Source organism: Pinus tabuliformis, chromosome 7, assembly GCF_031772625.1.
Source record: "Pinus tabuliformis cultivar Carrire ecotype Pingquan chromosome 7, CPIR1, whole genome shotgun sequence".
NCBI classification, from domain to species: Eukaryota; Viridiplantae; Streptophyta; class Pinopsida; order Pinales; family Pinaceae; genus Pinus; species Pinus tabuliformis.
This window is the reverse complement of record NC_142293.1, coordinates 1,060,447,663-1,060,462,871: the sequence shown is the minus strand read 5'-3', so window position 1 is coordinate 1,060,462,871 and position 15,209 is coordinate 1,060,447,663. Positions and strand designations below refer to the sequence as shown.

Sequence of the window (15,209 nt, the reverse complement as noted above, 5' to 3'; positions counted from 1 at the left end):
TACAACCATCTATTGAAAATGGCCCCCACTAACCAGCAAAGACTAATGTCTGCATTTGATGTCCAGGAGGGCAAGATGATCATGAGCCATTTTATGCCAGCAGTGTTGCAGCCGCAGTCAGCGGCAGATTACATAAGGACCAACCTTGAGGTCCTTGCCAAGGACATCCACCCAATGGACAAAATCGAATTGCATAAGCAAACGGGTGAGATGGTGTATGCCTCCTTGGCAGATAAGACATTGGATAACTACAGGCTAGAAAATAGCCTAAATAATACAGCTGCCCAACTTGAGTTGGAGAGAGCATCCTCTCAAGCAAAGGATAACAGAATTAAAGCCTTGGAGGAGATAATCATAGAACTTGGGCATGATCCCAAGGACATCAAGGCTGTGCAGGCATTGTTTAAATTGAGAGATGCGGATATGGTAGCATTAAGAAATATGGTGAAAGTCCCAGCAACCATTCACCCACAAACTGAAGAAGTTGCCCAGCTGAGACACGACCAAGATGCATCAGCTATGCTGGTGTCCCTATACAAACAGCTGATCCAAACACAAGAAAAATTGGGAGAATCAGAGGCTGCACAGGTTGCACTACAGGCAGCATTGCAAGAAAAAGAAGGAGGACAAACATCTCAGCCTCCTCCAGAAATAATTAACCTGGAGGAACCTCCTCAGACTACAGCTCCTCCTACTGAACAGACAGCACCATCTACATCAGCAACTGCGCCAACAACAGAGCAGGCTCCAAGCCTGGATATGCAGAAGCTCAAGAATGAAATACAAGCCCTGGAAGCCCAAATGGCAGAGCTAAATGAGGCCAGGGAGAGTCTAGCTAAGCTCAATGAAAGATATGATAAATCCAAGCAGACTATGGCAGAAAAGGGTAGGGAAATAAAGGCCCTTAAGGATAAGATAAAGGAGCTGGAGAAGGAGCTCACACTTGACAAAGTGACAGCTGAGCTCAAGACAGTCTTATGGGCCAACATTGGCCAATCCATAACTGATCAATGGCAATACATTGAGACAATTCATGAGAAAATAGAGCTCATAGGAAAAGCATAGAGGGAAATCTAGAGATCAAGGGCATCTCTAGGCAATATGCCTGAAGTTGCCAACAGGATGATCAATGTGCTTAATAATAGAACAAGTGCTCAGTTAGCAACTATGGGAATCTCCAACAGGACTGAGACTATTTTGTTAATAAGGAGGGTCCTAACACTAAGAAGCCTGGTGCAGACACTAGAAAGAAGGACCCAGGACATGCAGACAGAGGTCAATAGATTCATGGAAAAATTTGTGGCATTGCAAAACAGAGGTCTCCCTGGCTTACTGAACAGCACAGGAAGGCTACTTACACATGAGGAGTATGCCAAGAGGGTCAACACGTTCGCCACAAATCAGATCACTGAAAGGCCCAGCACCTCAGAGGAAACAGGGCCAGCAACAAGACAAAGTCTCTACAACAGGGTAGAAAACTTATTTTTTATCATGGATGAGATCAAACATCTGTTTGAAGTACCTCCCAACTTCTACAAATACACAGAGGTAGATGAGACATTAGAGGCAATTTTGAGACATCAATTGCCCACACAGGAATACTGGACCAAAATGATACAGTTGATATTATAAACCAGAGCCTGTAAATCAAATTTTCATTTAAATTCATAGGTGATCATGCACAGGAAAATTTGATAACACCAGAATGCATGAAAAGGAAAAGGCTGGGCCAACTCAGCAGAACTAATCGGCCAATAAAGCAAGATTGAAAACTACAGGTGACAGGGCCAAAAAACTACAGCACGACAGCCATAAAGGCACATTTTTCCAGAATTAAAGCAGAACGTTCAGACCGACTCAGTGGCCTCCAAAGGTCAAAATATCTTCTGACATACATAAAGAGCACTTATTCTGTATTCAATGATGTAATAACTTTCTTATCTACTATCTTGAAAAGTTGGTGAACGTATTCATTTCTAAAATGACTCAACGCTCCAGATATTTTGTATGACCGATTGTATATATTCCCCCCTCGCATAATCTTGCAGGGGTTGTTGTTGATCTCTCTTCAAGAGTTTCTTATGCTGTAAATTTCCAGACTGTTAATACAAAAGCTGATGGAATTTCCAAAGCTTTGCGTTATCTGAGTCGTTGGGATGTTTTGCTGAATGTTACAGGATTCCTGCGTGTTTCATGGCACAATAAGTCCTCTTCAAACTCTCGTTATGTGTTTTTTTTTTTATCTTTTCATAGCTCAGTCATGCTTCTATGTTTCATAGTTAATAGCAAAGAAAAAGAATAGTTCCTGGATTTATTCACAGAATACCCTGAGCTCAATCTATGCTATTATAAGTGTTTTCTTCAGCTATAGTCATAAAGTGTAATTCTCAATTGCTGCACTTTCAAGCTATATGCTTTCACAGTGATTGTTGTTTCAGGAATTCAAGTTTGCTCTTGTGCAACACATCTCTTTCTCACACCCAGCTTAGTGGAAAATTCTTAATTGCCTTTCACTGGCTGAACACACCTCATAATCACAATTTCAGATTTTTCCCATGAGATATTTAAATGGCCCTGCAGTTTCAGCAACTCAACTCAATATTTCAGACAACCTGTAGCCACAGACTCCATTACCCAATGGACTAATACTACCTAAAAACTTACACCTTAGATGCAGAAGACATCCCTCAACCAAAACATAAAAACAAAACCCTGAACATTATAGCTAGCCTAAAATACTATCAAAACAGAGACAAATCATAAAGAGAGAGCCCTCTCTGATTACAGTTTGGCTAGAAACTGTAATCCAAAGATTGGTTAGTGGTTACCCCGACCGTATTCCATTGGGAGTCAAAGGGAACAACCTGGGTGTTAACAAGTTCTACATTCCTGCAGATAGAACTACTATTATTTTGTGCATGCCTATTTCATACTACACACTGTCTAGCTGACCTCTCTCAGCTATATTTGTGCTGGAGGTTGAACGTTGTGTATTGAAACCAAAATTGGCACGCCATTTGGTATGTTATTACAGTTGGTATATTATTACTCATAAGTTGATTGATATTATGTTGTGATGAAGTGTTGTGTATACACGTTGTGTATGCATAGTTATTACCATGGATATGCACAGTTACTGTAGTTGTAGTATATTCATTTAATGCCATACAATTTCTCTACATTACCATACCTCCTCCCACTGCAAACAACTCTTGGCATTCCTCAATTCCATCTTTGGATTCTCTACCTCCACCAGCGGCTCTTTCAACGCTATATGCACAATTATTACCACCAAACGTTACCACTCTCCATCAACTCAGAATGTTGTCTCCATATCCGAGTGTGGTTTCCATAGCCCATAACACTACACTCTGTCTATGTTGTATGTCGTGGCTCCCCACGGTTCTGAAATTTCTTTTATATCGCCTGACAGTTCCTCTCTACATAGTTCCTCGACAATAATGCATAGAATTTCATTAAACTGTGGATTTACAAAAGAAACATAAAGGTGCGAAGGAGTGAAATAACGGAGCTGTAGATCGAGATCAGAAAAATTGAAGACCGTAAGGAAAGAATAAATACACAGATAGAGAAGCGAGAAGACTATTACATGGTGAGATGCAAAAGAACGTAGCAGTAAAGCACATTCGTTGGATCAGTCAGATCAATGAATGAGAATGAGGAAGATAGACGGCTAGGATTAAGTCGTGCAAAATAAAGTTAAGAAATGAAGAGATCAGATTAAGCCACGTGTTAGCAGAATAATGGAGCGGTCTTTGTAGGCGGTAAGCAGTATCTCGTGCGCCCTAAAATTTGTAAATGGTATTTTGAAAATTCATGCAATTAACCTGAGGGGTTGACACGTAGCACACGATGGAAAGAGAAAACCATTTTTCTTGTGCGCTCTCAACTTGTTATGCATCGTGCAAGATTTCACGTGAGATTACGTGATCACTATTGGATTAAGGTAGGAGAAATAAACATTGGAGATTGGCTCAAGCTGGTTGGCACGAGTTATTGTGCGATAACCATCAAATTGAGGAATGAGATCGACGGCGAAGATTTAATGCACTAAGGAGAGCATCAATATATGTGCAAAGGTTTGTGGAATGGAAGAAAGGTAAGGTTTAAGTGTGGTTTATGAAATATTTTTATTATATGGGAAATAAGCAGGATTAATGTATTATGGTTTAAGTTGAGTTTTAACCAAAGTTTAAAATCCATGGTATGGTTAATATGCACATGTAATACGAATTAACCAAATATCATGAAGGATTTATAAGGTTTCGCTGAAAGGTTTATAAAGGTACAGACTTTGGATAGTTAAATGAAATGTTTCCGCATAGAGTTTATTGAATAAGCATTAAACCTTGTCTTGTGAAGGTTTTACTAAGTATGGAATTTTAAAATTCCTGGGACATGTATATGACATGCATTTTATATGCATATTCTGGGTATGTGCCGCTTAGGTTGCATCATTGTCAAAAGTTGCATTGTATGGTGCTTTGTCTCCAGCTAAAAGCATTCTTTGTTGTGGAAAGCATCCGAGTGTCATTTTGGATATGGGTATTACAATCATGGCGGATAGTAATGACAAAATGTTTTACAACTATTGAGTTTGAATCCACATATCTTCATGCCCATGCATTTGAGTCCCAATAGCGTTCTGCTCCACCACTCTACAACAACATCAAAGACATCCTTTGCCCCATCAATATCACCTGCCTGGAGGAGTATTGTGGCCAAAAAGTGCAGACTGGAGTCAAGATAAAAGTGGCAAATGAGAAAGAAATTTGGCAGACTGCTAAAACTGACAGAAATCGCAAGGAAGCGGTGATCGTTCAATCAGAGGAGATTGACGCATTTCGCATCAAAACATGCAAGCAGGTTAACATTTTAAACGGACGCAATGTGGTTATTAAAAAGAGTTTAAGGCTCAGATTAAAATGGTAAGTGGTATACCACGTGGGTAATAAAATGTTAAATGGTATTTGTATGAAGTGTGTGATGTACCATGGTTGTGCCATGTAGCATGAGAAAACTAGAAATCTTGCATGCTCTTGACCTGATATCGGTCATGCAAGAATCTGCGTGAGATTGTGTGATAGTTGTTCGATTGGATGAGTCACATCGACAATAGAGATCGTCTGGACTAGTTGGTGAGTGGACGACACAATATCTGTTGATATAAAGGAAGAAATCAATGACGCAAATTGAAGCGCTCGACAAAAGGGAAAGTCAAGGAAAGGACCAATGGAGATTGGTCAGGTAAGTGGGACCCTAAAAAAAAATACAATTACAGAATCTACGTAATGCATAGCTCTACATCCCGGTCCATCATATGGCAGTTATTAGAAGAATTGTAGTGGTGCGGTGATGAATAGTTTAATGGTTGAACATTGTATGCTGGTTCACATAATCCTAAAAATTGGTTAATGCTTGGTATCACCACCATCATGTTGTCTCAGGCTTGGTGCCTCCACACCGGAAGATAAAACACTCGTCAGCCTTCTCTATTGCTAAAACACTCTGTAAATAACACTATAACGTCATCAATTGGTATCCAAGGATCACTAATTACTCCTAGGCACAATCGTTCGATGTTTTATCACCTAGATTGAACCTCAGGCTGAAGGAAGGCAATGCCAGGGTAACCACAAACCACGCTTAGCCAAGTAGCTAGCCCTACTTGGCCGGAAGAGGGCTCTCTCCATAAGGATCTCAACCAAGATGACTAGATCAGGACAAAGATTTTAGGCTAGGTATAGTAGCACGAAGTTTTGATTGGATTTTGAAAGGGTTTTTCCAAATCAAAAGGAGTTGGACAGTTTAGGTCTAGGAAATTAGGTCAAAATTGCAGGGTGTTCAAGGGGGCAAGGTAGGCATAAGGTTTAGCACTCTAGGGCTTGATGGAGTGAGGTTTTTTAGACTAGTGAGAAGCTAAGAAGAGCATGTGAAAACCATGGATCCTTCTTAGATTAAAGAAAACATGAAAAGGTGAATGGTTTCCCAAGGCAGAGCACTGATGTAATGAATTCTGCCTATCAAACTTGAAAACATTCAACTAGAAGCAATGAAATGATTAACAGAATACATAAACACATTAACATATGATCACAGAAGAAGAAACTGTACTAAGACTCCATACTACATGGATCCCATAAAAATAGTTGTAATTCTTATTAATCTCCTGCTAAACTGCTTACAAAAGGTGTACAATCAAGGTCTGAGCATCCAACTGAGTCCAACCCTTTACAATGAGAAAGAATAAGAATATATAGACATGAATTCAACCCACTCCCATCCTCATGGGTTGAATCCCTAAGATGAGGAGCTAATCTAACCAACACTAAACAAGAAACAGGAATATAGGCATCTTAACAACTTGCCTCTAAAAGTGAAAAATTGATTCATTTGAGCTCAAACTGACTTCTAAAGCAATGAATCTACCCTATATTACTATTTATCTATCATATTTACATGCCAAGTCATCATTTACAATGGTGAAACAACCTCCATGAGAGATAATCCAAGAACACAGTCAAAAACTAGAAAAATAGCCAACCTAAGCAAAAACTGCCCTAGGTGCAGCGCCACTAGCCCAACGCATAGCGTCACTTTCAGGTCCTTTTGGAGGCCTTCCCGACATCCAAATTGAGCTCATGATAGCCCATTGGAATGATCTTCAAGTATACTTTCCAAAAAACCTAGAATTTTTGCATTTTAAGCTCATTTGTCCCCATAAAACTTGATTCTCCCAAGACTGCTTCTATGTGTCCAAAAAGTGGCAGAAAGGTCATTGTTAGGGTGTTTTTTGACCTTTTGGTGGACCAATTCTGCCCCAAAAACTTTGAAAATATTTAGGGTGCATGTCCTCATCACTCTAAATCCAAAAATGCAAACCATTTCTTCATTGAGTGCCCCTAGGAAAAGCGCAGCGCTAGTGGTGCTACGCGTTTAGGCAATTTTCCTGTGTGTAGAATTTCAAAATTTGCAAGTGACAAAATTTCTTCTAAACTTGCCCAAAATTAGTGAGAAGCACCATCATCAAGTGTCCTGATGAGCTAAGGAAGCTTCAGCAAGCAACCTAATCCTATCCTCCTCCTTTTTTCCTTTCAAATCCTGCCTTAGCCTAGTTTTCATCTTCTTGACCCTCATGTTGCAAATCTTGTTTTAGGTCTTCTAATGATAGGCGATGTGTCTAATCATCTGATTGTCTCTATTGGCCTTCTGTAGTAGCTTCTCAAGGTGAAATTTGACTCTCTCAAGCCATGTCTCTCTATCATCTTCAATCTCCTTCTCAATGGGAGTCAAAACGACTTGTGCCTCTTTGTCACTTTGTTGTTTTACCTTGAACAATTCCAGCTCCATGAGGACTTGTTTGTCACTCAACTGCTTGTTTTCTTGTTCCAAATATGTGATGAAATACTTGGCCCTCTCCAAATTGTCCATCAAATCTTGTACTTGAGCCTCCTTTTCTTATATGATGATGTCCTTCATGGTTTCTTCATCCTGAGCCTCTAAGTCAATGATTTCAACTCCATGATGAGTATAACGCTGCTCCGGCTCATCATGCTTTGTCAAGTCAAAGTCTCTTTCCTCCTCATCATCAAAACTCTCCTCCGGAATCCTTTCCTTCCTTTGTGCAGATGCTATACCTGTACCTGTTGTGCTGATGAACAAGGACAAGCCCCTTCCACATCCTGTGGATCTATCATTTGCCTATGGGCTGATGAAGAAGGCAATGTCCCTTCCACATCCTATGGATAAAACACTTGCCTATCAGCAGAAAACAATCTCCTTGTGACCCTCTGATATGTCATGTAAACGGGCACCTCTATAGTTCTAATCTCTTGGGCCTCCTCATCTATTTTCACCTAAGCAATGCTAGAAGGTCCCCCTGCTTCTTGAGACATCGATGGAGGAATTTGAGGACCCCTGAAGATGTCATGAGAAATAAATGTCTCCCAAGATATTTTGAGGAGACCGAGATGATGAAGCACAATGATCTTGATTAGTGGGTAATGATGAAGACTACTCATCTGCTGAGGGTATGGCTTCTTCTAGACAAAATGAGCCATCTTCTCAATATTCCTGAATAAGAAATAAGGGAGGTTTATCATCCTCACCCTGGTAAAATGCATGAGGAGCCTGATGTGATAGGTGTATAGCCTGGAAAATATGCCCTCACAAGTGAAATACTTCATGATGATTTTCATCATGGGGACATACTTGTCTTCAAGAAACCTGAAAGGAAAAAATATCTTCAACTCATTTATGTACCGGGGTTTGATATAAGGCTCATAATAGTGTTCATCCAGGTCCTGGGCCTTGTACCACTTCTCCCCTACATTTGGAATCCTGGTGGCATCTGAAATGATGGAAGGTTAAATTGTGAATGTTACCCTAGCAAGAGTCACCCTGTTGTCCTAAAGATAGGCTACAAAAAGTCTAGTGAGCCCAAGGTGGTGTTGAACTCTCTCTACCTGCTCACAGAACTCATAACATCCAAGATATATGAAACATGTGACAACCAACTGAGAGGCGTGTAATTCCCTAAGGTTTGATGGCTCTTCTCTGATAATTTTGCCACCCTTGTGTGGTTTTCTCTGATGCCTAGCTCTATCTACTGAGGTTTCACTGCCTATGTTTTCCTCCTCATAGTCTCGGTCCTCTGTGTCCATGTTTGCAAGGCTTGAGGTTGTATGAAGGGAATGGGTGAAAGTGTTTTAGGAGTGAGGGGATGGGAAATGACGTTATGGGCTAAAAATGAATGAGGGAGTAGGAAATGAGAGGGAGGGCTTGTTTTGTTTGAGAAATTGCCCTTGGGGAAGAGGGATAAGGGATAGGAAATGATATGGAATAGGGGTAAAGGGATAAAGGGATAAGGGGATAGAGTTTAGAGCTGCAGGGCTATGTGATAGGATGAACAATGAGGGTTTAGGATTTTAGGAATCACTAGGGATATTCTTAGGGTTTCATATTTATCATGGAGAATGATGCTTATGATGTTGATATGCAAACCAAAACTGCAGTGAATGAAGTCAACTTACTTGTAATGAAGGTAAGAGAGAGGAATTTGGAGGTTTCTTGAACTTTTGAGGGCTTTAGGGCCCTTCTGCTCAACGCGCAGTGCCGGTGCACAGACGTGCAGTGCCACCCTAGGAGCGTAGCATAGTGTAAAATTACACTGCAGAATTTTCCAGAAGCGCAACGTCGGGTCTCAACGTGCAGTGCCAACCCTGCTTGCCTCAGATGCACAACGCCACTCTGCCAACAAATAGTGCCACTCCTCCACTACTCCAGATGCACAGCACCACTCTCAAGAAGTGTAGTGCCAACCCTCCTTCGCCCAAAACTCACTTGAACTTTCCTCTTCTTCTCACTTTTTGACTCCTTTCTTTCCAAATGAGAATAATGAACTTGAAAATGAAATGTGAGAGCTTAAATAGGAGTAGATTTTGATTTTTCACTTGAAAAACCCACTTTCTAATGTTTCTTATCCTTCTTGAAAACTCTGTTTTTAATGCCTTTTATTCTTTGTGTCTTTGCAGGTGGATAATGCTCAACTTGAACTGATTTTTGCAATGTTTCTTTGTCATGTAACAAGGAGAGATGCTCTGGTGCAGTTGGGATCATTTATTACATATAGTGACTTAAAATTACATACTAAATACAAATAAACTCAAAACACTCTGTTTTCACCTCAAAAACATGTTTTAGAGGTGAAAATTACAATAGGTTAAAAGATAAATATATAGTGATTATGACCTACAAGCCATCATGCTTGATTTATTTATCATCCTCATACCCTTGATGACCTTTATTTACATTTTAAAATCAGGCTCTTGACCTTGGAAATGAAACCCTAAGACCTAATGAAAACATACCCTATGACCTAATGAAAGCATGATTTCCAATTGACCATGAAACCATGATTGAAGAAAACCTGAAGAAGGGTCAGCAAGTATACTCTATGAGGGAAAAATTTAGATTTTCTAAAGAGAGGACAACCATCAGTGGATCAGTTTGACATGACCTAATGAAATGATGTAAAATTTCAGTATGGGACCCCTAAAATGAAAATGCAAAGAGAAAATTTGGATCCCTGATGGAAGCATGCAGATACTGACACTAACATTGGCCTTATTGGGGATGGTAGCTCCTTGGAGGTGTCAAGAACACCATAGACCAAGTGCCTCATCCATTGGGCAATACGGTTAAAACAAAAAATGACTCAATACAATCTGGAAAATGACTCACAACCAAACTGACTCTAAACTTGACCATAAACCAAATCAACCAAACTTGACACTAATCATCCAAAATTTATAGCCTTCACTTCGGGCCCCAAGCTCAAATGACAGTGTACTTGAAACTTTTCAAGGAAAATCAAACTGGCATATACAATGAAGGTGAAGTAACTTCAGGGAACAACCTCAAAAGTAGTAGTGCTTCAGGAACCTACCATTCACTGGCCCTCTTGAGCAATCTTGACCATCCATTTCCTTCAACAAGAATGCATTTTGTCCCTGATAAGCTGAGATTTTATATGGCCCTTTCCATAAATTGTCAAACTTACCATGTTTTCCCTTTTCCTCATTCTGTGCATCCCACCGCAGCACTACATCTTCCAACTGAAAATTTTCTACTTTGGTTTTGCAGTCATAAATTTTCTTTATCTTCTCTTGCAACCAGAAAGTGTTTTGGGAAACCTCTTCCCTTGTTTGCTGAAGGTGAATCATTTGATTAATTCTGCACTAAATATCATCCTCTTCGTTGCCAGCTTCCTGTAATAATCTCATGACCAAGACTGCAAGTGATGTAGGAAATATTGTATCAGTGCCATAAACCAACTCAAAAGGTGACATACCTATGGATTTCTTGTTGCTCATTCTATCAGCCCACAAGGCATTAATAAGACTTCGATGCCAATTCTTCTTGTTTGCCTCCAACATTTTCTTGATAATGTTCACCAAGGATTTATTTGATGACTTGGCCAATCCATTGCCCTACGAGTAGTATGCTGTGGAATGACCCAATGTAATATTGTACTTGTTGCAAAACTGAACCATCTTCTTGGACTTAAATGCTACTACATTATATGTTATAATCTTGTGAGGGCACCCAAAATGAGATAAGATATTAGATTCTAAAATTTGGATAATTACCGTATCCATGGCTTGCCTTGTTAGAATGGCCTCAATCCACTTGGTGAAGTAATCGGTAGCTGTCAAAATCCATCTGTGTTGTGTTGATGATGTAGGATGGATTTCTCCTATGAAATCAAGTCCCCATTGCTGGAAAGATGCATTTACTTCAACTGGCTTCAAAGGAAGAGGAAGAAACTTCCTTTTTCCTTGAAAAACTTGGCATTCATGGCAGCCCATCATTGCCTTATATAAATCTGAAAACAAAGTCAGCCAATAATATCCTGCTCTCAACGCTTTGTTAGTTGTTATTTTCTAAAACAAATGACCGCCACAATCACCTGTATGAAAATCATTCATTACCTGTTGAGCTTCATCTTCAACCAAACAGTTAAGAAGAACTCCTCCCGGATCTTTCCAATAGAGAGCACTATTTAAAATGCAGAATTTTGCAGACTTTAGTTTTAGTGATCTACCTTTACTTCTCGACATTCTAGGAGGTGGAAAAAGATGCTAAAGAACATAAACTATATCAGAATACCAAGGTCATTTGAGAAACATTTGTGATACTTGAATGAGTGAGCCACCATCTTCATCCTCTGACATTGCTGCAATAAGATTTATGTCTAGAGCATGCAGATTTGATTCAGCCATTATTTTTTCCAAGCCTTGTCCTTTGATCAGTTTGGTAGGCTTAATCTCAAGATCATACTCCAACATTGCTGCTATCCACTTACCTCTTCTTCCCTCCAGATCAGTTTGCATGAGAACATCCTTGACTGCTGCGTTAGGAACATATGCTATAGTATGTGAATGCAGAATGTATACTCTGAAATCCTTCAATGCTTTTATAAGATCCAGCACTTGTTTTTCAATGATATTGTAATGCAAGGAAGCATCTCGAATAGTCCTACTAAAAAAATCAATGGATTTCTCCACCTAATCCCTCTTTTGCATCAATACCGCAGCCATGGTGTGCTCGGATTCAAATGAAAATATAATAAAATCATGAGTATAATCAGGACTAATCAAGACTGGGGCTGTAGTCAAAGAAAAATTTACCAAATTAAATGATTTCATGGCATCGTCGTTCCATTTCACAGTGTTGTCCTTTTTCAACATATTAGTTATTTCACGCAAATGCTCAGCCAAATTTGGTATATATCTGCGTAACAAATTCATCTTACCATTGAAAGGCTGAATCTCTTTTTTGTTGCTCGGAAATTCTATATGCTAGATTGCCTCCACCCTTGAAGGATCAATGTGAATACCATCTTTAGAAATGATATCACCAAGGATTTTACCCTTGTCCATGGCAAAAATACTCTTTATCGGGTCTAGAGAAATCCCGAACTTCCTACAATTATGAAAGACAATTCTTAAGTGGTGCAAATACTCATCATCAGAACCAAAAAATACCGTCAAATAATCTAAAATAAACTACCAATAAAACATCCTTCTCATTAGCAAAAGCTATGTCCATTTCCCGCTGAAAAGTGGCTCCAACATTCTTCAACCCAAATGGCATTTTGGCATACTAAAAAGTTCCCCAAGGTGTTGTGAAGGCAGTTTTGTCTTGGTCTTTTTCATGCACCAAGATATGATTATATCCTAAGTAATCATCAAGTAGTGACATTCGTGATGCTCCAACTACTCTTTGTAGAATATGGTCCATTTTAGGAAGAGGGTAATTATCCTTTAAGGATACTTTGTTGAGGTTTCGAAAATCTATGCACAACCTTATCTCTCCGGTCTTCTTTCGTATCGGGACGAAATGTGAAATCCAGTCAGAAAATCTAATTGGAATAATGACGTCAGCTTTAAACAATCTATTTACGTCTTTCTCAATGGATGGCAACAACTTTGGATTGATTCTTCTCAACTTTTGTCTAAAAGGTTTTTGATCCGGCTTGATAGGAATAGTATGTTGAATGATATCCTTGTCATACACTTTCAAATCTAAATAATCCCAAGCAAAAACATCAGAAAGTTCAAAAAGTAATCTAACATACTTAGCCTTTACTTTGGGAGACAATGCTTTTGATAACTTTATAAACTTTGGCTTGTCAGTTTTTCCAAGATTTACATCTTCAACTCCTTTGTCCGTAGGAACCAAGGTCGGTTTTCTTGTCACATCATCTTGATCAAAAAACTCTTCTAAAGGTATGAGACCTCTAGGAATAATATTATCCTTCAGTTGTAAAACCTTCATCTGATTTACCTCAATTTCTTGTTCATTGAAATCACAATCATCATCAATGGAAGCATTCTTAAACTTTCCTTCATTCTACAAAAAGGCATTAATTTCATTATCATCCCAAAAAACTTGCCAATACCTCAAATTATCAGGAATAGCAAGCCTATGTTTGACATGAATTTCAAATTTATTGTTGGAATTCATTGGAATCTTCAAATTGTTGGCCGCAGTGGCAAGTGAATCTGCAACGATGTTTTGAGTCCGGGGTTCTTTTGTTAAGATATATTCAGGAATCATCCTCAAAATATCCAGAACTACATTTCTGTAGGCTCTCATCTGTGGATGCTTTGCTTGATATTCTCCCTTTACCTATTTAATCACTAGCTCTGAATCACCATAAACTGAAATCCTTTTTGCATCCAGTTTCTTCAAAATTTTAAGACCTGTAATCAAAGCCTCATACTCTGCTTTATTATTAGAGCAATCAAAAGCTAACTTGTATGAACATACTCTAACATTACTTGGGACTTTCGTAGGCTCGAAACTAGGGCTTCGAATCCAAATTCCAATACCCAACACCATCCTTACCCACATCGCCATCGAAGTCCATGCTCCAAAGGCCGGCTTCATATTCTAGATGCTGAAATGCTCTTCACTAACCTTTTACTGCTGTGTAGGTTGCTCAAAAGGACTTGCCATTTTTTTCTTTTCTTGATTAAGAACTACTCTAAAATTATCGGAAATTTATGGTACATCATGTACTTCTGCAAGCTAAATATCTACATCATTCAATCCACTATCAGAGTACAAAACAAAGGACTCTAAATCAATATGTACATCATTTATCAGATGATTCACAGGCTTCTCTTTACTAGTGATCATATACTTCATTTTCTTTTCCCAGTACAACTTCCTCAATTAACCGAAAATAGGGTTGGTAGCATAAGAGAAGTCAAGTTGTAAAGTGCCTTTGAGTTTAGCTCATCATGATCTAGATAAAAGCATACCAAATCGAGGAAGTATATCAGCAACTACCACATACATCAAGACATTTTTGGCTAGGCTTTGATCTAAAGAAACCACCAAATATTTGATGGGACCAATGCAACGAACTCTACCGGAGTCAAAGGAGTACAAATAATGATATTTCCAGGTGATATCTAGGCCCAACTTTTCCATAATGGCTTTAGGCATCAAATTGTGGGAAGCTCTGGAATCTAACATGGCATTATGGAGAATATACTCATGTAGTCTAAGACTCAGATAAAAGGGAGGAACTTCATTATCTTCAGGCTGACCTTCTATGGCTGGACCAAAAATGAGTTCAGGATGATCATCTTCGACATTCACCATGTCTAACAAAGGATCAATTTGCAATATTCTAGATACATGGTGTTTATAATTGCTATTCTTAACAAGCTTAGTCAAAGGAATGGACACTTTTAATTTAGCAATTTCACTTTCTAAATTAAAGGATGAAACTTTTTCTACCTCTTTGACACCAATGTACTTCTTATCTGCATGCTCTTTCACTGCACTATCTTTTTGTTTATTGTTCTTCTCATTTTCAATGATACTTATTGATGGTACCTTGTTGGGATTTAGATCAACAAGCTCTTTTCCTTTCTTCTGAGTGCTTGAGGAATCATTCTTGGATTGTACATCCTTTCTTATTGAATGGGATTGACCAGTGCATCTCTGCTCCTTAAATAATACTGCCTTTGTTGTGTAGTCAAAGAATTCATATAACCACGCTGATAATCTTAGATTCAGCCTCCAAAACCACATCATTTGCTAAGATATAATCTTCATACCTTTGATTGTCTGGAACTTCTACATATTCTTCATCTTTGGTCAGAAAT

At 39.0% G+C, this 15,209-nt stretch overlaps 1 pseudogene; it reads left to right on the top strand.

Annotated features, from left to right (window-relative positions):
* LOC149251292 (2-oxoisovalerate dehydrogenase subunit alpha 1, mitochondrial-like) overlaps positions 1-4,616 on the top strand; it is a 37,536-nt pseudogene extending 32,920 nt beyond the window's left edge.
* Positions 4,617-15,209: the final 10,593 nt, after the last annotated feature.